A 25,151-nucleotide genomic window follows, 5' to 3' on the forward strand; every position below is an offset into this window, starting at 1 on the left:
CATGAGCACTGTACCCCTACAGTGTTTGTAACTCCGTGTTTACTTCAGCCCGTTTTCTATGCCTATGATCATCCTTCCGCGATCATGTGACGCGGAAAGATTACCTCTGTTCTTGAAACGCGATTCTCACTATGGCGTCGATTGCTTGCGATGAGGATTGATGGTGAAAGGACTAGACCTCTGCCTGTGAGGTAAGAGTTTTCAACGAGTTAGCGTTGCGAGAGTTTGCTTTTTAATTTTTGTTAAGCATACAAGAACTGAGAGTCTTTCCCTTCGATCTTTTCACAGATCATTCGGCTACATTACCTTTACCACTATTCGTGTAGGTAAGATAATGGCTATTCAAACACTCAGTGTTATGTTACCGTTTATCTCAGCTATTCACATGGCAGCTTGGTTTTATGACCGTTTTGGAGTCTATCAGAACTAAGAGCTTGTTACTCCGATTTTTTCACAGACCAATTGGCTATTCAACCGCTACTACTATTGTTTTAGGTAAGATTATGGCTATTTACGCACTTATAGTTGTGGTATTGCTTATCTGATCATATAACTCTAACAAGAGTTAATATAATTTTACAGAGCCAGATCCACAGAGGAAGTTATCTACTATCCCATCACTAATAGGATTTATTACAAAGAACCTAAGGTACATAGGTTTTGGTTTATGTTGGTGTGAGCCTATACTAAGGTAGTAATTTTGTTGGACTCTGATTAAGTCTGTTTGTTTGTTTTATTTTATTGTTTCGTAGGAATACATTGAGAACTTCAAGTAAGTTTGGCCAAGCTGGCTTGTCACATAGGTGTTGGTGATTGGGTTTGATTCACTAAAGTGCACAGAGAACAATCTTTTTCTTAATGAATTGGTCTCATTTTATATAATTTCTTTTGAAGCTATACCCGTGAAGAAGAGACTCATGTCTCGAAATGCATTCGGTGTGAAGTCAATAATGTGTATATATATTTTGATGATGAATGCAATATATCAAAATATGTGAAAAATATTGTTTATGTATAATGCTTCTTTGAACTTCGTGGAAAAATATAAAAAGCTGATCTGAATGAACAAATGACAAAAAGTATTGAACGTTTTATTGTTTAAACCAAGATGTTGTTGCATGTTGTTGTCCCAGTCGCCCTTGAGGGGCTGGGCCTCTAAGGTCATTTACTTATGCTCATTAGGCATTTACACAACATTGCACACTTATCGTAATATCTGAATAAATCTTATCAGAGTGCGCCAGGTACACTATCATTTTCTGACAGGGTCACAGCACAACAAAGGCCCTGGTCCACATTGTGGCTTATGCATTGCGTTCATTTGACCAGAATGAATCCTGTTCACTAATCCTTCTTGACTTGTCAGCAGCGTTCAATATGGTCAATCCTGATACTCTGCTGAACCTTTTAGGACACAGTATGGGCCTCTCCGACATCTTGCTAAAATGGTTTTCCTCTTTCCTTCACAATAGATCCCAGCTCATCCTAATCAACCAAGCTCTTTTTAATCAATCGCCAGTGTCGCAGGGTGTACCCCAAGGTTCCACTCTCTCCCCAACATTGTTTAATCCATACATGGAGTCCCTAACCAAAATCCTCAATCTTTCACATATCTCCTATCACATGCATGCAGGCGACACCCAGCTTTAAATTAAAAATTGCCTCCACACGATGACAACACCATCCTGATAAAAACGCAACATTGGATAACTCTTGACCACCTCAAACTAAATGCCCTCAAAACAGAATTCCTATTGATTTTACCACCCGCCATCATCTCTACTATCAAAGTCTGGCTCCCACATTTCATTACCTTAAATTGCACCCCACACCTCATTGACTCTGCAAAATCCTTAGAGATTACCCTGGATAATAGACTCTCCAAGCAAAAGCACATTAGTTCCACCACCAGAAGAGCTAATCTTCAACTTCACATCCTAAGAAAACATAAACCTTACCTCCCCCTTGCAGACCCAAAATAGCAGTTCAAGTTCTTGTTATATCAAAATTAGATTTTGTCAATGCCACTCCTGCGGGCCTTCTGAAACGTTAAACACTGCAGTCAGGCTCATCACATCGCTTCTTAACATTGAACTCCACCTCTCCGTCTTGACGTTGGAACTTTCATCTCTCAGGAAAGACTTTAACGCCCTCTCTCAAATTAAACCTGCCAACCTTCCCGTCATAATCAGAGACGTGCATCCCTACACTTCAATCCCTCCACAAAGAAGTACCACCTCTTATGGTATCCTATCTGAACGACCCCCTCATAATCCCCTTTTTAACCCATACCAAACTCTGACCCATCACGCCGCCCCGGACCCGTGGGAGCCTGACTATTCCTACTCCCCAGCTCCTTGACTGTTGACTCTCGCATGCCTCTCTCCACTATCCCGGTGACCCTAGGGATTAACCCCTGCCCTAATGCCACTGGTTCGCCCTGGCCTCCTCCCCAACTCATGGCAGCTAGTCAACCTCCTACTCATCACTCCACCATTCCCGTGATCCTGGGGATAAGCCGCTCCCCTGCCACCCCCGGCTAGCCCATGCCTCCGCCACAACTCACTACTATCCACTCGGGATACTCCCCTGAGACCAACCTCAAGCCCCTCAACTGCATGCTGGTCAACTGCCGATCGGCAGCACGACATGCCACAGAAATCTCGGAGACGATCCTCAGTGAAGCCATTGGCATCACCTTTCTCATGGAAACCTGGCTCAAGGCTCACTCCTCATCTATTCATAATTTGTACGGATGAACTCCCACTGACCCTCGTTAAGAACTCAGATCTTACCACTTGCGAATACATGGTAGCCGAACTTAAAGTTCAGGGGGCACCTGCTATTCGACTACATATTATTTACCATCACCCGGGCGACCCTTTATCCTTTGTAGAGGAACTGTCTGACCTACTTTCCCTTGCCTCAATGTCCAACCTCAAAAACATCTTCCTCGGTGACTTCAATAGTCACTGGAACAATAAGACTGATCCCTCGGTTTGTGCCCTCAATGACCTCCTCGACGTTACAGACATGATTCAACTTTGCCACTCCCCAACACATGATAAAGGAGCTACTCTTGACGCCATCATCTCGCACATTGTTCCTATTGACTGGTCGGACCATCACCTTATCCTCTTCACGATCAACAGCATTACACCTCCCCCTCCCCCCATTACCTTCAAATGTAAGAAATTAACCAGAAACCTTCACCTTATCCCTCCAGGAGTATTGGAGTCTAAACTTAAAGCGAGATTTTAACTCCCACCTCCCTCACAAAATGGCAATGCTCTCACTGAGCACTACAACAAATCCATCATTGTGGTTCTTGACCAAATTGCCCCAGCCAAACTAAAACCGCAAAGAAACATCCCCTCCAAATCCTGGTTTAATACGGATCTCAACAATGAGAGACGCGTGCTTAGGATGACAGAACGCACATGAAGACTACATCCCTCTCCCCCAAACCTTGCTCTCCTCAGAACCTCCAGAGGTAATTACAAAAAACACATCCACAATGAAAAGGCTTTCTTCTTTCGCGCTCAACTCGACCAAGCTAAGTATAGACCTAGGGAACTTTTCAATATCATCAAAAATCAAACTGCGTCTGCACCCCCCCCCCCCAAATTGATCGCCACTACCAAAAGATGTGTAGAAAGTGTGAATTTCCTTTCTGAGAAAATTGCCAAAATTGATCTATCCTTCGCGTCAAATACCTTGCCTCTGAGCACCTCACCCCTCCATGAACTCTCTCCAAAGTCGCCTTTTTCTCCACCCCCTCCACATCCTGTTCTACCCCCGCATGGAGTCGCCCCCTGGAAGACTGCCTCCCGAATCCACAGCTCAAAAATTACGCCTCTTGGCTTTACTTCAGCCCTGTTACGGAGCGTGAAGTCTGCAACATTATCACTAAGATTAAACCCTCTTTGCACACCTTTGACAGCTCCCTGCCAACCTCGTTTAAGAATTAAAGCATATCATTACTCCTTTTTGGACTACCATCATCAACTCCTCCTTGGCCCCTGGTTGCGTCCTGGTTTCCCTCGAGCTTGGCCAAATCTCTCCCATCCTCAAAAATGCCACTGCTGACCCTAATGACTTTAATCTGCGTCCTATCTCTAGCCTGCCTCTTCTTTTGAAGGCCCTTGAAAAATGTGTTTTGCTACAACTGGATAAACACATTGACTAATTCAACCTTTTGGACGCACAACAGTCAGGTTTCCGAAAGGGATTTAGCACAGAAACTGAGATGCTCAACAATGTGGATGATATCCATCACTCCCTAGACAAGGGGGAGGCTTCCCTTCTCATCCTTCTTGACCTCTCTGCTGCTTGCGATACTGTCAGCCACTCTGCCCTACTCAAAACCTTCAAAGACCGATTCGACTTCAATGGTCCGTTCCTCGAATGGTTCACCTCCTTCTTTCAGTTCAGAACACAACAAATTAAAATCAGCAACTGCCTCTCTAAACCCATGCCTGTCTTCTTGGGTGTCCCCTAGGGGTCAATTCTCTCTCCTTCTTTATTTAACCTCTTCATGGAGCCCCTCACCCTCATTCTAAAGAATGCTGGTATCAACTGCCACCTCTATGCTGACGATACCCAACTTTACTATAAAATCAAATCCCATGCTGACATTCTGCACCTGAATGATACCCTGACTAAGATTCAACAATGGTTCCATCACAACCACCTGAAACTCAACCCTAAAAAACCGAAGTCATTATCTTCGCCCTTCAAAACAACCGGATTCCTATTCAACACTGGCTCTCCGACATCAAAGCTCTCAACTGCTCCTTGGTCCCCTCTAGCACTGTCAAATCTCTTGGAATAAGCATTGACCAAAACATTAGCTTTGCTGCCCACATTAAAAGCGCAGTAAAAGACGCCCTCTTTTCCCTACTTCACCTCAAGAAAATCAAACCCTTCCTTCCTGCTGACGATTTTATATCTGTTGTTCAATCATTAGTACTCTCCAGATTAGACTACGGGAACGCCTTGCTCTCATGGGGATGCTCAGCTAGATGGAGTCTAGTTGCTGATTGTGTGCTTGCAACTGAAGCTCCAAAGCCAACCCGGCCACGGCCTGAATCTGATTCCAAGACCGGGACTGCCTTAAAGGGACAGTGCACGTTTAATCTCATTTGCCTGCCAAGAAGACCGGGCAGACCGGCTACGCATAACGGGGGAAAAAATACCTGTCTAGGACCAACTCGCCTCGTATCAGGAAAGCGAAACCGAAACTGGAGCGGTGCCCTAACAACAGCACGCCAGTAATGGTGGCCATTTCACAGAAAGTTTGATCTGTTACAGCCAGGAAAATCAGAGCAGGGGGATAAGAGCCGAGAGTGAGTGGATGACGAGTAACGCATAACAGGGGGAAAAAAATACCCGTCGAGGACCATAACGCGAGTTCGCCTCACATCAGGAAAACAAAACCGAAACTGGAGCGGTGAGCGAACAACAGCACACCAGTAATGGCGGCCGCTGCACAGAAAGGATGAGTTGTCCCAGCCAGGCATATCGGAGCGGGGGGATAAAGAGCCTGGAGCAAGTGGATGACGTGTGGAAGAGGAGGATAAAGTCTGAGACCAACAGCTGCGACAAGAAACACAAGTGAATGGTGGGGCCAACCACACAAGTGGGATATCTGAGCGTGAATAACTAACTCGCCAACACAAAACGAGAGGGGGGCGAAGTTCAACTGACAGTGACCATCCACGGAATCCCTTTGAGATGGACAGTTGGCCAGGGGGACTGGGAGGTTTGTTGAGTGCCAGGCCCTAATGTGATTATGTGGTGCCAGGAAATGTATTTCAAGCAGACGGCTAATTGAGTAGTAGGCACACTTGCATCACAAATCGGCACCCAACCCCCCAGAACAGTGCACAGGAAGGAAACTCCAGTTAGCAGCGACATCACAACTCACTGCGCCCACACCCAAACCCACCCATCCTCGGAAGCATTTGCCCGACCCACTAACAGAGAAACGCGTATCTCTACACCTCTCGCCCACTACTCACTGAACCAACACAAAACCGTAGCAACTGAAAAAGAACTCAAAACTTAACGCTGATTGGAAATAAGAGTGGAAAGGGAAACAAGACTACAACAGTCAACCCACAGTCAATGGGAAAATAAATAGGTCTGCACAGCTGCCCACGATATGCTATCCAAAGGAGGCGGCCATATTGGAACGGCACCACCACAAGGAACAAAAGTGATAGAAGGAAGAAAGGTGAGAAGAGGACTGAAAAAGAGGCCTGAACTATCTCAGTAATTTGTTTAAAGGGCCTTTGAGAGCCCACACCGCTATTTTCCTGACTCCACAGCTGCCCAGCAAGAAGTGGGCAGTTGCACCGTTTAGGTTCTTCACTTTTAGAGGACATGGGCTTTATATAGGAGTGAGATGTACTCCTTCGCCCCTACCTTGGCCTGCACAACTGCGCAGCACTTAGTGCCAGCTGCAACGTTTAGGCCTGTGATTGAAGATGCCCAGCTGTCCAGCAATTAGTGGGCAGCTGCCACATTTAGGTTTGTGCCAAGTGCGCACCCGTGACTGTCGCTGCATTGGCAGCGCGCCCTGACTTTGGACAGAGGGCATTTGATCCCCATAGAGATGGCCAATTGGCCCAGGGGACTATTACATTTGCTTTTTATAGGTGCTAGGAAATGTAATGTTTGTATTATGTTTTATGCACCTTGATTTATGCTTTTAGATGTGCTTTTATGCTTATTAGGTTTCACCTACTACATCTCGACTTTTCTACCTTCCAATCATGCGCCCGCCTAACCCCACCCGAAACGCTACGCTTGTGCGTTACGGACCCAACTCCTGGTCCATTAACTACCCTAACAAAATGACCAGTAACGCTAAAAAGAACTTCAAACACAGTACCCTAAAACAACATCCGGAAACACTCTTTGTAGATAACTATCACTCAGCGTCCAACAGCTGCACGAAAACTAACTTCATTTTTTACACCAATCGGACTGCTAAATGGAATAACACCTTCTCTCTTCACCTCCAAGTCGCCAAGTCAGTAATCATTCCCTATGGTGAAAAAATCTCCACTTCCATTTCCCCGACCTTCAAAGGGGAACTCACCATTTCCATCTACAGAACTGGAACCATTCCCATACAAGCCACCAACCAGCACCTCACCACTTTTGACCGCCACTTACCCACTCTTCTCTCCTCGTTAACTCAACTGAGCCATCAAACCCTATCTCCCCATCCCTCACCACCCTCACTAATAACGTGGAACTGATCCAATCTCCCTGCCCTGAAGACCCTCTCTTCTACTCATGGACATCCACCATCAATGACTGCAATCACACCACCCCTATCATTACTCTCCGTCGCCAAATACCCACCACGATCACATCAACTGAGCACACCAGGAGCGACAAACTCACAACTAACAATCCCCACATGGCCGATCCAGACAGTTTGGTCTCTGACCTTAGCCCTCCTGCGACTGAAATCCCCTCAGACACTCACCTCCCCACCCCTGATAATCTGAACCCTCCCTCACTTTCTTCCCCGACCCCCTACACAGTCCCTGTTTCCCCGACCCTGACTCCCCCAGGGTCGAACGCCACTCCCAATGCTATGGTCTCTCTCCCCCCTCCCTCCTCTGCACACTCCCCTTCTGCTGCTGCACTCCCACGTACACAACCTACCTCCACCGCTAATCTCTCTGACATGACCCAGAACTCGGACGCCCTGCCTAGAATTTCTCTACCTCCTCACCTGGACACTAGTCCCACTTCTCCTCCCCTGAACTCCTCGAATGGGAAAATGACTAATCCGGCTCCCAGTGAAAAACCTCTCCCCTCTCCTAATCCCAGGGACTCCATCCTATCCCTGACCCCTGTTAAATCTCCCTCCATAGACTCAAGTCTGTCTCGGCCCCTGCTTAAAACCTCAAACTTTTTCAGTTCAATAACACAGCAACTGAACAGAATGGAGAGGAAAATGAACTCCCTTATTGCTGATTTCCTTCACTTACAGCAAAACCTCCTCAACAGAGACAAGCCACTGTGCTCCCTCCCCCTAAGTATTCCTGCCCCTACCCCACTCAATGCACCTCCCATGGCCCCTCTGGATTCACCTCTCATGGCCCCTACCCCACTCAATACACCTCCCTTAGCCCCACTCAATACACATCTCATGGCTCCCCAGAGCACCCCTCGACCCCCCAGTCCAGCAGCGAGTCAAACACTTAGTCCCAACTGGGATAGACAGCCCTTCTCAGTACCGAAACCAGATGAGATCAATGACTCATACCTCGCTTCCAGACAGAAGTCTGCCCCTTTCCACATCCCTGTTATTATAGGCACAAACAGAATCCATAATACTGTCCACTCGCCTAGATCCCCTGCTCAATACACCTCTATCCACCTAACTCCCCCAATCATCGAGGCTCCCCGCCCTCTCTCGTGCATGCTCCTAAACTGCAGATCTGCATAAAACATGCTACTGACATTGCTGAAGCTCTGCTCGCTGAAGAGATTACATCGCTTTCCTCACTAAATCCTGGCTCAATGTCCACTCTACCCCATCCTTGACATCCTCACCCCCCCCCCCAGGGTACAACATAAGCAGACAAGACAGGCCGATCAAACCGGGGGGGGGCTAGCCATCATCCACAAAGCTGGAATACAGATTACCAATCTCAAACCTGCAGAATACCTATCGTTTGAATACCTGGGTGTCGAACTCACCATTAAGGGCACCTCATCCATCAAATTCCACACCATCTACCATCCACCTGGAGAACGTAATCTTTTTCCCGAAGAACTAACAGACCTAATAACACGGTTCTCCTTGACAGATACAAAAGACGTGTTCCTGGGTGACCTCAATATCTACTGGAACGACCCAAAAGACTCCACTGTCCTGAACCTATCCAACCTTCTGGAAATAAATAACCTCAAACAACTCTGCAAAAAGCCAACTCACATCAAAGGTGCAACACTCGATGCGATTATTACCAACAACAAACTGGTCTCTTTGAGAGAGATTTCTCCCATTGACCTGTCCGACCACCACCTCATTCTGTTCAGGATTGACACACCTGTCAGCCACCAACCTATTTGTGACGTCAAACCTAAACTCTTGACCAGAAACATCAAAATAATTCCCTTTATCCGAACTTGAATCCTTGATTCATCCCCATCTCCAACTCCATCCCTCATCATGGACGGCTGATGACCTCACTACACACTTTAACTCAAAAATGACAGAGGTTTTAAACCAAGTAGCTCCACTCAAACTCAAACAACAGAGGAAAAACAAATCGAAACCCTGGTTCAACATGGAGCTAAATGATGAACGGCGCCAACTCAGACAAATGGAAAGGGCTTGGAGGTTTAACCCCTCGACCTTACACCTAACAGAACTTAGAGCTGCTCGGCAGGCATACAAAAAACACATTTTCAGGGAAAAGGCGTCCATTTTCAGCAGCCAATTAGATCTGGCGAAAAACAGACTGAGAGAACTCTTCAGCATTGTCAAAAGCCAAACTAACGGCACCCCCTCTCAAGATATCGAAGCCACAAATGAGCGATGTGAAGAAATTGCCACCTTCTTCACTAATAAAGTCTTGAAAATTGATCAATCCGTGATACAAACTGCAAACATTCCTTCCCTCGTTACCTGCTCCCCTTCTACTTCCCCCAACAACGCAGAAAGAGTTCTGTACAAGGACAAGCAGACCGGCTTCCAGCTAAAAAACAATGCGCACTGGTCCGACTTTGAGCAAATGGCAAGAAAACGAGGTCTTCAAGATCATTTCTAATCTTAAACCTTACTCCCACACCATGGACCCCCTCCATTCCACCATCATAAAAGAACTCAACCACACCATTTCCCCTTTCTGGACAAAAATCATTAATGCCTCTCTCACCTCAGGCTGTGTCCCAGACTCCCTTCAACTAGTACAAATCACATTCATACTCAAGAAACCAGGGGCCGAACCTAATGATCTGAACAACCTCAGACCTATACCAAGTCAATAAACACATTGATGAGTTCAACCTCCTTGACACCTTTCAATCAGGATTCAGGAAAGGCTGTAGCACTGAAACAGCCATGTTTGGGGGAGTGGAGGTCGGCGGGCTAGTGTTGCGGGTGACACTTGCCTCACTCTACATATAGACTCGGCATCACGATCACTCCCTGATTGAGTTAGAAATTCCTGAGGCGGAAGCCGGGAACTAGAGGACAGTGATTTAATACTGTGTGTTTAAAACTGTGTAGAAACACTTTTTATGTAACGTTTAAAAAAAAATCCCTTTTAGCCCTACTTACCGCACTCGCTCTACCCGAGGGTCAAGCACCTGCAGGCGGCCGATTTGGGGCTCACTTGGACTCGTGATCTCCCTTGCGGGCGCACTTCTACGGGCGCCATCTTTGGGGGAGTGGAGGTCGTCGGGTTAGTGTTGCGGGTGACACTTGCCTCACTTTACAAAATGAACCTCGCTACCCGTCCGCGCAGCGGGCGCGCCAATGGCGTGCCGGAGGCGCGCCAGAGGCAAGCCCATCTGCGCCCGTCCGCGCCAGACCGGGCCCAGGGCCCCGCACCATCCCCACCACCACTCTCTAACCTCCGTTTTACTCCAGGGACTCCCTCTTGCAACTCAGGCAGATTCCCCACACGCTCTACACTCATATCATCACTATGATGAACTCCTTCACTCACTGTCCCAACTGTACCTTTCGACTCGTGGGACATGACCCTTGCCCCCCTCCACTGGTCCCGTTCAACATGGCGCTGCTTAACTGCCGATCCTTGCCCAAACACGCCCTCGAAATATATATGCTTCTTCAAGACTACCACCTTGAGGTCCTGTTTCTTACGGAAACATGGCTCTCACCTGAATCCAACCCTGACATCGTGCGAGCCCTACCCCCTGGCTACATGATCCAGCGTCTGGACAGACTATCAGGGAAGGGAGGAGGAATAGCAATATACAAAGATCACCTGTCCTGCCGCCTATCCGATAGTCCTATTTTGGACTGTGAAAATGCTCTGTTCCTCATTCAAATCTCCCCACTGAAATCTCTGTCAGGGATCCTTGTCTACCACCCTCCCGGCCCCCCAGGGCAATTTTGCAGCTCCCTCTTAGAAGCCTCCCTCGCCCTGGCTAGCACTTCTCCTAATTTTACCATTCTAGGAGATCTAAACCTTCACTTTGACAACTCTGGCGACAAAGCGGCGTCTGAGTTGGAACTTGACCTCGCAGCATACCAACTTCATCTGCTTGATTACCAACCTACCATATTAAGGGCCACCTCCTCGACCCCCTATTTTCGAACATCTCCGATCTTAAGGTGCAAAACCCTGTCCCCCTTCCTTGGTCAGACCACTCCCTAATCTCTTTTAGCTTGCACATTCCGGTCTCCTACCGGTCCAAATCGGCCCCCAATACCCTTGAACGCCGCTGGTCGAAATTGGCCACAGAAGACTGGAGGCAACTCCTCGAACGCTCCCTCCCACCCCACGACCCCTTTACCCATGCAGCGGATACTAACTTCTCTGCTTGGATTAAGGACTCTCTTGATATAATCCTTTCAAAGAAACCCGTCCACACCCTTGGTGGGAAGTCCAAGTCCCCTTGGTTCAATAACGACCTCCGTCTGCTAAAAAAAACTCTGCAAAACAAAATGAAAGAGCCTGGAGGAAAGAATTTGCCCCACAAAAAAAGAGAGATTACAGTCAATCAATCCTAACCTACAAAAAGGCCCTTAAAATAACTCAAGCCGCTTTCTTTGAGGAAAAAATCAGGGCCTCCTCTAGCTCGTCCAGGAAATCTTCCGCATAGTAAACAAGCTTTTAAAAATTCCAGACCCACCCCCCCTGTAGAACCCCTCGGCGATCGCTGCAACGAGTTCGCTGAATTTTTCAATGAGAAAATTCAAAACATTCTAAAATCCCTTCCTCCCCCCACTGGAGAAATTCCGCTAGAACCCCCCTCCAGCACACAGCAACAAAACAGTCCCTGCCTAAACTCTTTCTCGTCCACCTCAGAGTAGACCCTTCTCCCCATCTTTCTCTCCATCAAAAGTGGCTCTCCACTTGACCCAGCCCCATCCAACATTTTAAAATTAGTTGCCCCTACTATCCCGCCCCCGTTGGCCAAACTCATTAACACCTCCTTACTACAAGGTATTGTGCCCCCTGGTTGGAAAAGGGCTATACTAAAACCCCTTCTAAAGAAATCCCACCTCGATCCTGCTGAACTGTGTAATTACCGCCCCATCTCGTTACTGCCCATAGTCAGCAAAACTGCTGAAAAACTTGTCAACCAGCAGCTTTCAGCCTACCTGGAAACCAGTGGACTCCTACACCCGTCCCAGACGGGCTTTCGCCCGGGCCAGAGCATGTAAACCACTATGATCGCGGTGGTGGAGGAGGCAAGAAAGATCCTTTATTCAGGAGGATCAGTGGCAGTGATCCTCCTGGATCTGAGCGCAGCCTTCGACACAGTGAACCACGTCACTCTGATTTACCGGCTCAGGGAACTGGGAATTTCTGGGTCCGCGTTATCCTGGCTGAAATTTTTCCTCCACAATCGTTCCTTTCAAGTTCTCGTGCTAACTTCTAAATCCCGTGCCACCCCTGTACATTGTGGAGTCCCCCAGGGCTCTTCCCTGAGCCCCACTCTTTTTAATGCTTACATGTCCCCCCTGGAGAAAATAGTCACTCCCCATGGTGTTAAACTTGTGACGTACGCTGACAACACCCAGCTTGTTGTTTCCCTCAGCCAGTTTAACCATGCCCTGATAACCTTCACTCTTGCCTCCAAGATATCTCACACTGGATGGACTGCTCACATCTTAAACTCAACAGTGATAAAACTGAGATACTGGTATTAGGCAACCAATCTCACTTCATTCCAAAGACTCTGTGGCCTCCATGCATGGGGCCCGCCCCGGCCCCAAAACAATCCATCAAGAGCCTGGGCATGTGGCTCGACCAGGCTCTGACGTTCACCACGCCAGCCAGGAAGTCAGCAGGGGCCTGCTACGGCATCCTACGGACTACCCGTAAAATTCTTCCCCTGCTCCCCCAAGATTCCAGGAAGCTCCTCATCCAGAGCCTTCTACTATCCAGATTGGATTATGGCAATGCTTTGTATCTTGGTGCCCCTAAGAAAGTCATTGCCAAACTACAAGTAGTGCAAAATTCCGCAGCCAGGCTTCTAACAGGCACTAACAGCAGGAGCTCTGCAAAATCGACCCTTAGACTGCCTCACTGGCTGCCCATTTTGGAGCGAATACACTTCAAATCCCTCTGCCCAACTCATAAAATCCTTCACGGCAGGGGGCCCCATATCCTACAAAATCTGATTAGACCCCATGAAGCTCCCAGAAATCTACGCTCAGCACACCTACATCTGGCTCACATACCTAGGATCAAAAAGGCCCGCACAGGTCGCCTCTTTTCCTAAAACGCCCCCAAGCTGTGGAACTCGCTGACCCTGACTTTGCGCGCCGAACCCAACCTTCTCGCTTTTCGTAGGCTCCTGAAAACTTGGCTCTTCCCATAATTCCCCACTTCCTCTCCACTACCGCTCTCACTAGTGCTGGGACGCTCACGGGCAGCCATGAACTTTATAAACCCTGCTTTCATTTCATGTTCAACGTCTCGGACGACATTCGCAAAGCCTTAGATTATGGTGATGCCTGCCTACATATCTGCGGCATTCGACACAGTTCATCATCCAGCTCTTCTAGAGACCTTGTCAAAGCGCTCCGGCATAAATGGTACTGTACTCAAATGGTTCACCTCTTTCCTCCAGCATAGCTCGCAAAAAATTAAAATCAAATCCTGTCTCTCGAAGCCAACAAAAGTCACACTTGGGTGTCACAAGGCTCAATCCTATCCCTGTCCTTCTTAAATCTCTTCATGGAGAGCCTCACAATCATCTTGAAAAAATCTGGAGTGAGTTACCACCTTTATGCAGACGACACCCAAATCTATTTCAAAATAAAGTCTCCCGATGACATCCAACACCTCAATACCATTCTTTGGAGATCCAAGCTTGGTTCAACGTCAATCACTTAAAGCTCAACCCTGATAAAACGGAACTGATCCTATTATCTCCAAAAAGCAACCATCGTCCTATCCAAGAGTGGCTCAAGAATCTGGTTGCCCTGAACTGCCCCTTCGTTCTATCCGACTCAGTTAAGTCTACAGGCATCACCCTTGACAAGAACCTATCAATGGAGGACCACATCAAAAACTCTGCAAAAAGTGCTCTTTTGTCTCTAAAACACCTCAAGAAATTGAAGCCTTTTCTTCCCCATGATGACCTCAAGACAGTAGTTCAATCCCTGGTTCTCTCTAAAATCGACTACGGGAACGCCAACCTTACTGGGACTCCAAAAGCTCACCTAGACCCCCCCAAAGGGCAGTGCTGAACATGGCCGCTCGACTTGTATCTGGAGTAAAAAGATTTGATCACATCACTCCAGCTCTCAACTCCCTCAAATGGCTTCCCATGGAAGGGAGATGTATTTACAAGCTGGCCTGCATCACACACAAAACTCTCCACTCTCTGGCCCCCAACTACCTGAACAACAAACTGGTAAGAGCAGGTCAAGTCAGAACACTAAGAAGCTCCAACTCACTCCTTCTCATTCCGCCAAAAATGAAAAAGAAAACCACCCAATACCAATCGTTTTCTGGCAACGTTCCCAGGATATGGAACGCTCTCTCAGGAGTCCTCAGATGCAACCTCTCCTTCTCTTGTTTCAAAAGGGACCTCAAACTCCATCTCCTTAATAAATACTTTCCTGAACAACGTCAACTAACCTAGACCTCACTATCCCGAGTTGACTCCCATTCAAGGATTGTTGGCGAACGGACTATGCTAATCACCTTGTTTTTCTTTTTTTTCTTTCCCCCTCCGTTGCACAGTTATTTATTGTTCATACTGTATTTTTTATCCGTGGTTTGCTTACTTACTATCAGCCTTCTAGGTAATGTAAGGCCCTTTGGCTTTGCACAATATGTATGAGAAGCGCTCTGATACCTATGGGTCTAGCTAGCGCTATACAAAACTTTAAAAATAAAAAAATAAATTAGTAACACCCAAAGTCCACCTTGCCCCAATCAAGTCTGTCCTGAACCTCGTGGTCAGGGTTATTTCTGATTGCAAGAGGTTTGATCATATCTCCCCCATCCTCAATGATCTCCAATGGCTTCCCTTAGAAGGCAGATCCATCTACAAGAACATGTGCATTACGCACAAAGCCTTGCATCTTCAAACCCCACTGTCTATAGAAGCGCCATTTTTTATGTGTTGGCGGCCATCTTAGATCATGAACGGCCTCGTGGCCGGCGTGCCCTTTAGTCCTTTGTCCGTTCCGTTGACCACTTGAGTCTGCCCAGCAACAGGCTATTTTTAGTACTGGTCAAGCCACACATGCGCAGTTCACACTGACCAGTCGCTCCTCAGGAATGTGCCGCAAACTGACCAGTGGGTTTGAAACCCTCCAATGAGCTGGCAGTATTCCAAAATATGCCCTTATATGTACATAATGTTCTGTAACTTTGTGCCGCGTGTACGTTTTATTACCTGTAGAACCATATAAAAGAAAGGGTCACACCGATGTTCGGTGTGATACCTCTTGCATTACCGAAGGGTGCTGTATGAGTGTACCACCACCCCATGGGGTCTTAATAAACTTGTTCTTTGACTTTTACAGTTTCCGTGCCAACAGTTCTTGAATGTAAGTGGGTTATCTTCGGAACATGTAGGCCTTGGGAACCCTGATTACTTCAAATTGGCGACCACGAAGGGACTCATCGGCGACTCGGATGCCCGAAGGAGAGGTCGTGACGAAGGCTTGGAAACTCGCCATGGACGCGCGCTGCCACGAGTGACCCGAGTCTTGGCTGCCACGGTGTTTTTCCTTTCCTTCCGATCTGACCTTCGAGGTGGCGCCGGTCTCCGACTGAGTTTTCGAGTGTCTGCATCGCTGAGAAAGTGCCGTTTGGCTGATTTGGCTTACAAGACCTTGGCAGTTGGAATCTGGACATTTGAGAATTTGGGTAAGCTTTGTGTTCGGTAAGGTAGTCTTCGGACGCTTACTGAAATTCTGTGATTTGTGATCGGTAAGGTAGTCCTCGGACGCTTGCCGAAGTCCTACGTTTTGATTTGAGTTAGCTAGCATTGTGAATTTGTGATCTTTGAACTTATATGTGTAGTGCACTTCACATAGGCAGGCATGTAGAGATGTTTCTCTAACTTTGTTTTTTTTCCCTTTGAGCGGCACATATGTGTGAAGTACTGTAAGTGCCTTTTTATACGGTGTCACGCTTTCGTGATACTTTTTGAACATGCCTGTTTTCAGCACACTCCGAGGGATGTGCTGTCTTGGAGAGGGTACCTCAATTAGGTTAGCGGAAGCACAGCCGGCTCCCCCAGAGGGAACACCAAATCGTGAGATGTACATCAAGCATGGCCTTCCCCCTATTATGTACAGCAAATTATGGCATAAGTATACAAAGGCCGATCCTGAATTGCAATGGCCTCTACATGGGTCGTTCGATTTACGTAAAGTACAGTTTGTAGAGCAATGTTTGTTTCAACGCAGGTCTAGACAAAATATGTTTGATTGCGTGCGAATGTGGGAGAAAGCGGTGCGCGAGCGAATGAAGCGTGAGGTTGCCTTGGCGGACAAAGAGCAGCGCAAGGCTGCTCGGGATAAGGCTTTACAGCTTGAGGAATAGGAGGCTCAGGAGAAGAAAGAAAGGGAGGAACGGGAACGTAAATTGCAGACGACTGGTCAATTTCCTATCTGTCGACCACTTTATCCTGTCCTTAATAATGAAATTGATGATTTTTCTTTGTTAGATCGGTCACCGCCTCCGTATGTTTCGCCGACGGCTCCAGCTGGGGATTCAGAGGACGATGGACAGGATAAGTCGGATCACAAGGGTATATCCGCTCTCAGGTTTACTACAGCGAGGTCCGCTCATTTGCGTAGTTGGGCTCGTAAAGTGAATAAGAATTGTGTTTCTCAGGAGCAGTTGTTAACAGAAAAGAAAGCGTGGTCGGATCTTGAATTAATGTATTTTCTGTCTAGTTTGGCGGATGAAGTTGTAGGCGCGTATCGGGAACTTTCAGACACGTTAGAATCTAAATCGTTGTCAGTGTATCGTGAGAATTTGGCTAAAGGTGATTTTGATCTTTCAGATGTTGATGACCTATTCAAGCAACTGATCGCGCTACGGGATGAGACAGCCGGATTACGGGAGGAGCGGAAAAGGAGGCAAAAGGAATCCGATTCGGGAAATAATGGGCAGATTAAGGAGTGCTCTCTCCGTGGTTCAGATAAGAGTTCTGCATTGCATGTTATGCCTATGCGTGAAGCCGCGCCTTTGTATGTTCCACCAAAAGGGGAAGGTACGGATGATGATAAATTGTCAAAGGATGCGAAAGGGTATTTTGTGTATAATTGGGTATATACGCCGTGGAATAGAGCAGACGTTATGGCGTTGAAAAATTCGTTACCTGATCTTCGAAAAAATCCGGCGGCATTTTATGAAGGGGTGGAAGGGGCTATTTCGTCTTGTGTGATGACTCTTGTGGACATAGATTTGTTCTTTGGGTTAATTCTGCCACCTGATATGTGGCGGCAAATTCGTAAAAATAATGATGAAACGATATTGGGGGGCACATGGAAAGAAATTAATGCTGCAGATTTAGACAGGGAACCAGCATGTAAGCCTTGTCAGTTAATTCTAGATCTCCCGGCAGCTATTCTGACTAAATTAAAGAGGCTTGTTCCCTCTAAAAAGATTGATTGGACTATGATGACGTCGTGCAAACAGAAACCCGATGAAACGGTCTCAGATTTCTTTACACGTTTTGAGGAGGCATTTCATGATTACAGTGGTCAATCTTTGACAGACGATACGGGTCGGCATTTGTTTGTAGATAAGTATGTGGCTAATCTCCTACCGGAGATTGCTAAACGATTGAAGTCGAGTGAAAGTTCCTGGGCCACGGCGACCCCTGCGTCCTTGTTAACTATGGCTCAGTACTACGAGCGGCAGGAATTGGAGGCTAAAGAAAGTGTAGAGAAAAAGGCGAAGGAATTGAAAACGAAGGTGATGTTGGCGCAGGTTCGGGGAACACAGGGTAGAGGGAATGATAGAGGCAGACGGGGTGGAGGAAATACGTCGTATGGTCGTACGGACATAGCGGAGGATCAGTGTGCTTATTGTAAGGAGTTTGGGCATTGGGCCGAAGATTGTCCGGTACTTCGTGAGCAGCGTAGTCAGCGTGGTCGAGGAGGCGGAAGGTCAAGAGGAGGTTATATGGGAGCGAGAGGTGGCGGAGGTGATCGTGGAAAGGCTGAGGAGAGGGGCCGTGGCCAGGATGAACGAAATGCGTTTGATAGGCGGAATCAATATCAGATTTCGGAGGGAGAGAATGTGGAACACCAGGATTATATGCATGCATAGGACTGCGTAGGATGGGGTAAGGAATCAGTTGAAGTGCCGGTAGATCAGCAGGGTCCATATGTAACAGCGGGTATTCTGGGTTCTACTGATCAATTTCTAGTCGACACAGGAGCTACACGTAGCGCTTTGTCGAAAAACTTGGTTCCGAGGGCTCCCCTGTCTGGCGAAATGATTACATGTGTAGGGTTTGATGGCACACCCTCCCCCAGCCCATTGTCCAAGCCCCTTGCACTGTGTCTTGACAAATACTTTAGTTTTGGTCAATTTTTGTTATCACCCCATACCCCAGACAATATCCTGGGTATTGACTTGCTTAAATATTTTCGAGCGACAATACGTTGCGCTCCGGAGGGAGTACGGGTTATCTTGAATGACAATTATCCTGACCCCGACAGGTTTTACGCAATCTCAGATATCCCAGCTTTGGCCTCTCTCCCACACACGTTATGGGCGATCTCAGATACGGATGTGGGAGAGATGCGTATTCCACCGATACATATTACTGTTAAGGAGGGGGCCCCTCTACCACGAGTGCCACAGTATAAGATTTCGAGGGAAGGTGAAATTGCATTGACACATATTGTCCAGGATTTGATTTCTGCAGGGGTTGTGGAGGAGGTCCCTTATAATGTTTGCAACAGTCCTATTCTTCCGATTCTTAAGAGAGACACTGACGGCAAAATCTATCGATTTATTATTGATTTGCGAGAGATTAACAAAATTGTCATTCCTCAATACCCGGTGGTGTCTGATATTACGACCCTGCTTACTTTGGTTCCACCAACGGCCACCATGTTTAGTGTAATTGATTTAAAGAATGCCTTCTTTTCCATCCCTGTTCATCCTGATAGCAGATACATGTTTGGCGTTACGCTAAATAATAAATCGTATAGATTTTGTCGTGTTCCCCAGGGGTATACTGAAAGTCCTAGCATCTATAGTCAGGCTTTGAAAAGACAGTTGGATTCCTTTAAATTGCAGTCTGGCGTTGCTCTTATCCAGTACGTGGATGACCTTCTGCTGGCTGCTGACTCTTATGCACAATGTGAGTTGCTTTCCTTTTTGGCACAGAATAATCGTAAGGTTTCGAAGAAGAAGGCTCAATACTGTAGACCTCAGGTGACCTACCTCGGTCATCTGTTGTCTAAGGAGGGGCGTGCATTAACATCTGATCGAATTCAAGCAATTTTGGACACACCAGTCCCACGCACGCAGAGAGATGTACGTGCCTTCATAGGGTTGACGTCCTTCTGTAGACAATGGATTATGGGTTTTGCGTATATCATAAAACCTTTGCTAGCGTTATTGTCCAAAGCCACACCAATGCCCCTTGAGTGGACAGATGAATGTCAGAAGGCTTTTGAACAGTTGAGGCAGGCCCTTTGTTCCGCACCCGTATTAGGCACACCAGACTATACGAAACTTTTCACATTGTACGTGCACGAGAATGATGGGTGCGCGTTGTCAGTATTAGTGCAATTACACGGGAATAAGCAGAGACCATGTGCATACTTCTCTGCCATTCTGGATCCTGTAGCACGAGGGTTGCCTGGGTGTTTTCGAGCGGTAGCAGCAACAGCAGTGGCCATACGACAGAGTGAGGGAATAGTGTTATCACATAAACTGTTGGTATTAGTTCCTCATGCAGTAGATGCCTTGCTAAACCAAACAAAGACCCAATACCTCACGAGTGCACGGCTAACAGGATATGAGCTGACACTTTTGGCTCCACATATTACACTGAAAAGATGCGCTACTTTGAACACTGCCACTTTATTGCCCTATCCGGCTGAGGAGGGTCAGGAAGAAAAACATCATGATTGTGTTTTCCTGACCGAGGAACAGACAAAGGGTCGTGTCGACTTACAGGATGTCCCACTTCCAGATGTGGATGGGGAACTGTGGGTTGATGGATCGTGTTTAAGGCTGCCAGATGGTACGACTTCCGCAGCCTATGCGATCACGACACTTAAGACAGTGGTAGAAACAGCTAGGATACCACAAAAGTCGGCTCAGGCAGCAGAGCTGATAGCCTTAACAAGAGCCTGCGAACTGAGTGCTGGTTTATGTGTGAACATATACACGGACAGCCGGTACGCCTTTGGAGTGGCACATGACTTTGGGCTACTTTGGAGAGAACGTGGGTTTTTGACATCTCACGGAGAGCACATTATGCACGGAGAACTAGTGTGTGATCTCCTAAATGCGCTGCTAGGCCCAAAGAAAGTAGCGATAGTAAAATGCAGTGCCCACAAAAAGATTACGGATAAGGTGGGTCAAGGAAATGCCTTTGCAGACAGCATAGCTAGACAAACGGCTATGTCCCGAACTAGTTCCCCCATGTATGTGGTACAATGGCAGGCTGAGCGATGGAGTGATGCTAGAGCAGAAATATTAGACATTCAAAAATCAGCTACTGAATCTGAACTTGCGACATGGGCAGCAGATGGGGTACTAGATGACGAGGGTTGTTGGAGAAGCAAAGACATGGAAAAGTGGAAATTGCCTGCAGCTTACTTGCAGGCGATGGTCCAGATGACACATGGACTGGCGCATGTCGGAGCTCTTGCAATCACTCGGCTCTTAACACGAGTTTGGGAACATCCCGAGATTGCTAATACTGCAAAGAGAGTAGTGCAGACCTGCCTGGTATGTTTGCAACACAATCCTGGAAAGGGGACCCATACTCCGAAAGGAGGGTTCGTTCCACCTTCTGCACCATTTGAGGTACTCCAAATGGATTACATCCAACTTGAGCGTTGCAATAACCTGAAGTACGTCCTAGTGGTGGTATGTGCTTTTAGCAAATGGGTTGAGGCCTACCCCACGAAAGACAACACGGCTTTGACAACAGCTAAGGTGTTGCTTAAGGAATTCTTTCCTCGCTTTGGAGTTTGCAAATTTTTGTGGAGCGATAATGGGCCTCATTTTGTTGGGAAGATTGTGGAATACGTACTGAAGGGGTTAGGGATTCAGCAGAAGTTTCACGCTGTATTCCACCCTCAGTCAGCAGGTCTGGTCGAGCGGTACAATGCAACGTTGAAGCTTAAGCTGGCCAAAATTGTGGCGTCTACATCGTTGAAGTGGCCAGATGCTTTGCCGCTAGCACTTCTCTCTCTTAGATCAGTACCCCACTTACGAACTGGCCTTACGCCCTATGAGGTGGTGTTTGGGCGCCCTATGAACATCTGGGGGGTGCCCAAGCCGCGATTAATACATGATGTGCCTTGTGTTATGATGAATGATTATTTGGCACGATTAACAAATGATTTGCTCTCTATTCACCAACAGGTTCGAGAAGCGCTCCCTGACAACCCTACTGGAGAGGGCCATGATCTCCGCCATGGTGATCATGTGATGATTCGCTCGTTTGAAAGAGCAAGCAGTCTGGAGCCCAGGTGGAAGGGCCCCGAACAGGTCCTCCTTGCAACCCGCACCGCTGTACGAGTGACCAACAGGAAGCGGTGGGTGCATTCGACACATTGTCGCCGTGTCTCTCCGGACCTGGTGACTCCTGCTGTGCTGACTGATTACAAAGAGATCTTGGAGAAAGAAAAGAGCCCAGCTGTAACGTCGGCCGAAGTTGAGGGAGCCTTCCCGGAGCACACCATTGCCGGACGAGAGCGTTATAACCTGCGTCCTCGATAAGAAGATTTTTTTTTTAACTGGTTGGTTACCGCTCCAGGTTTGTGAAACAGAAACCGGGAATTCCAAGGGGGGGGGATCAGTTCTGCCAGTGTAGCGACACCCGTCTTGGCCCGGAGAAGAAAACAACGGCTACCTCGGAGTTCAGCACCACATTTTTCCTTTTTAGGTATACACGTACGTGTATGTGAAACTTTGTGACTAAATCGAATTATTGAGACTCAGCGAAGGTTTTCAGAACTATGGCATTATCAGCAGTACGAGATAAGAGACTCTTGGGTGCCATTCTCTTTGTTCTGACTATCGTAGTGATTGCGGTAATAGCCTGGGTAGTCGAACTTGTTGTACCTGCACGTGAACATTTGCTGCCGACTACCCCGGCTCCATCTGAACATTTCCATTTCACCCTGCCCTATCATGAAGAACGGCACCGACAGACTTATCTGAACAATAGTTTTATTCAGATCCTACATCATACACACAATATGACAAACACTTCAAATTGCTGGGTGTGTGGGATGTTGCCTGGGCATCAGAAGAAAGGGGGTACTCCACTCATCCCTCTACCGTTTTCGCATAATGGGTCTTGTAATGCATTTTATACTCTCCTCTTTACTTTGAGATGGCCCACAAAAGGGGGAGTGCTTTTTCGTTTGAATAAATTGTGTCATCATGATCGGGATGGGTATCCACAAGCTGAGGGTACTCGATTTGAATATGAGGAGTACCGCCCTGACAATGTGTCTGCTTCACGAATGTATAGCAACCAGCGAAATGTCAATGTCTCGAATGCACATGTTATCAACGTTATCGCTACCAAAGCAGACCTATGTATACGTAATAAAGGTGTAATTTCTGTTGGGAGAAGTGAATGTAACACTACACTTACGTTTGATAGTCCTACTGGTATATCGTTTGTCACTTCCCGAAATACTTACTTCATCTGTGGAACGAAGGGTTATCATCAGCTTCCTTTGGGATGGTCAGGCACTTGCTACGTGTCTTTTGTATTGCCGCCTGTATTCATTGCCCCACCCATGTATCACAACAACTACATCCTCTATCACAACTTTGTTTTAAATCGTGATAAACGCTCCCTTGTCTTGGACGATGTTGACCAAACGGACACTACCTTGCAACAATATGTGGACTTCAATTTGGGTTTGTTCTCTTTCGTTGGGGCAGCTTTGAACAGTCGAAAGATCCGACGACTAACTCGTGTTGTTGAGGCTGTGGCTAATGATACCGCAATTGCACTTGGAAATATCACTGAAGAAGTACAGATTTCTAGAATTGTTGCGCTTCAGAATCGGATGGTTCTGGATGTAGTGTTAGCTGATCGTGGGGGGGCATGTAGAATCATCGGAAGTAGCTGTTGCGTTTACATACCTGATAATTCACCTTCTGTATATGATGCTATCACTAAACTACATAAGATAGCGGCTGAAATACATCCCGATAATGGTACCTGGACTCTGTCAGGATGGTTCTGGTCAATACTCACCACCTGGGGATGGAAATTGTTAACGATTCTATGTATTATTGTGGGAACTCTGTTTTCTATTTGCTTATTTGCAGTGTGGCCCAGTTTTTTGTTCTATGTGCTTGTCAGTTTGTGTACCCTCAAGACGAGCTCTTGCCCATGACAAAATGATGCTTCATAAAGAAGTAACACAAATAATGCTAATTGACATAGAAGATGAATACCCTGACTATGTCCACTATGAGGTAGCTTCAGCTAAACGCTAAAAGGGTCGTCTGTCGTATTTTGACGATGGCTGGGTTAGCGCTTAGCTTTGCTACACTATTCCCGCTTAAATTAGCTATACATAGAAGCGCCATTTTTTATGTGTTGGCGGCCATCTTAGATCATGAACGGCCTCGTGGCCGGCGTGCCCTTTAGTCCTTTGTCCGTTCCGTTGACCACTTGAGTCTGCCCAGCAACAGGCTATTTTTAGTACTGGTCAAGCCACACATGCGCAGTTCACACTGACCAGTCGCTCCTCAGGAATGTGCCGCAAACTGACCAGTGGGTTTGAAACCCTCCAATGAGCTGGCAGTATTCCAAAATATGCCCTTATATGTACATAATTTTCTGTAACTTTGTGCCGCGTGTACGTTTTATTACCTGTAGAACCATATAAAAGAAAGGGTCACACCGATGTTCGGTGTGATACCTCTTGCATTACCGAAGGGTGCTGTATGAGTGTACCACCACCCCATGGGGTCTTAATAAACTTGTTCTTTGACTTTTACAGTTTCCGTGCCAACAGTTCTTGAATGTAAGTGGGTTATCTTCGGAACATGTAGGCCTTGGGAACCCTGATTACTTCACCACGGTATCTCTCTCAAAAACCTCATAAAGCGGGCTGCTCTAGAGAAACAAGGAGCACCAATGCTCTCATACTCGCACCGCCCGAGGTCAGAAATCTACCCCGTCACGCTCTTTCTCCGGTAATGCGCCTACCATCTGGAACACACTCCCCAAAAATCTACATTGCAACCCCTCATACTTCAGCTTCAAAAAAGATCTCAGGCAACACCTCTTCCTCAAATACTGGGGTCCTTGATCTCTTCACTCTCTAGGTGTTTCACATCCTGCCCATTATGGTGCTATGTTGCTCACCGCATTATACCTGACCTACTAACCCCGCTCCTCTCCCTCACATAGGCCCCATTTCCCCTTCCACCCGCTGTCATATATTCACTGCATACTCCTTCATGCTATCTCCCCAACCTTCTCCCGCCCTAGCTCTACCCTGCCCCCATACCCCCCCCCCACTTCCCCTGGACAGTCCCGCTTGCATAGTTTACCCAAATCCAGGTTTTGGACTAAATGTTACTTCTTATTTCCATGTCTAGATTTTTATTTCTCTTTACGTTTTGCTCATATATTTTGCTTTTCATTTTTGTATGAATGTAATGTAATTATCGCATCATGTCTCTACTTCCATCCCTTGTAAAGCGCTCTGATACCCTTGGGTCTAGCCAGCGCTATATAAAACTGTTTAAATA

The 25,151-nt window shown here is 47.0% G+C and overlaps 1 protein-coding gene across 2 annotated transcripts in view; it reads right to left on the reverse strand.

The window, feature by feature from the left end:
• The window catches only part of LOC147672018 (mitochondrial coenzyme A diphosphatase NUDT8-like), a 140,774-nt gene that overhangs the window by 92,316 nt on the left and 23,307 nt on the right, over positions 1-25,151 (reverse strand). The gene's annotated exons all lie outside the window — the stretch shown is intronic.

This window comes from Lissotriton vulgaris, unplaced genomic scaffold (assembly GCF_964263255.1).
Source record: "Lissotriton vulgaris unplaced genomic scaffold, aLisVul1.2 SCAFFOLD_3639, whole genome shotgun sequence".
NCBI classification, from domain to species: domain Eukaryota; kingdom Metazoa; phylum Chordata; class Amphibia; order Caudata; family Salamandridae; genus Lissotriton; species Lissotriton vulgaris.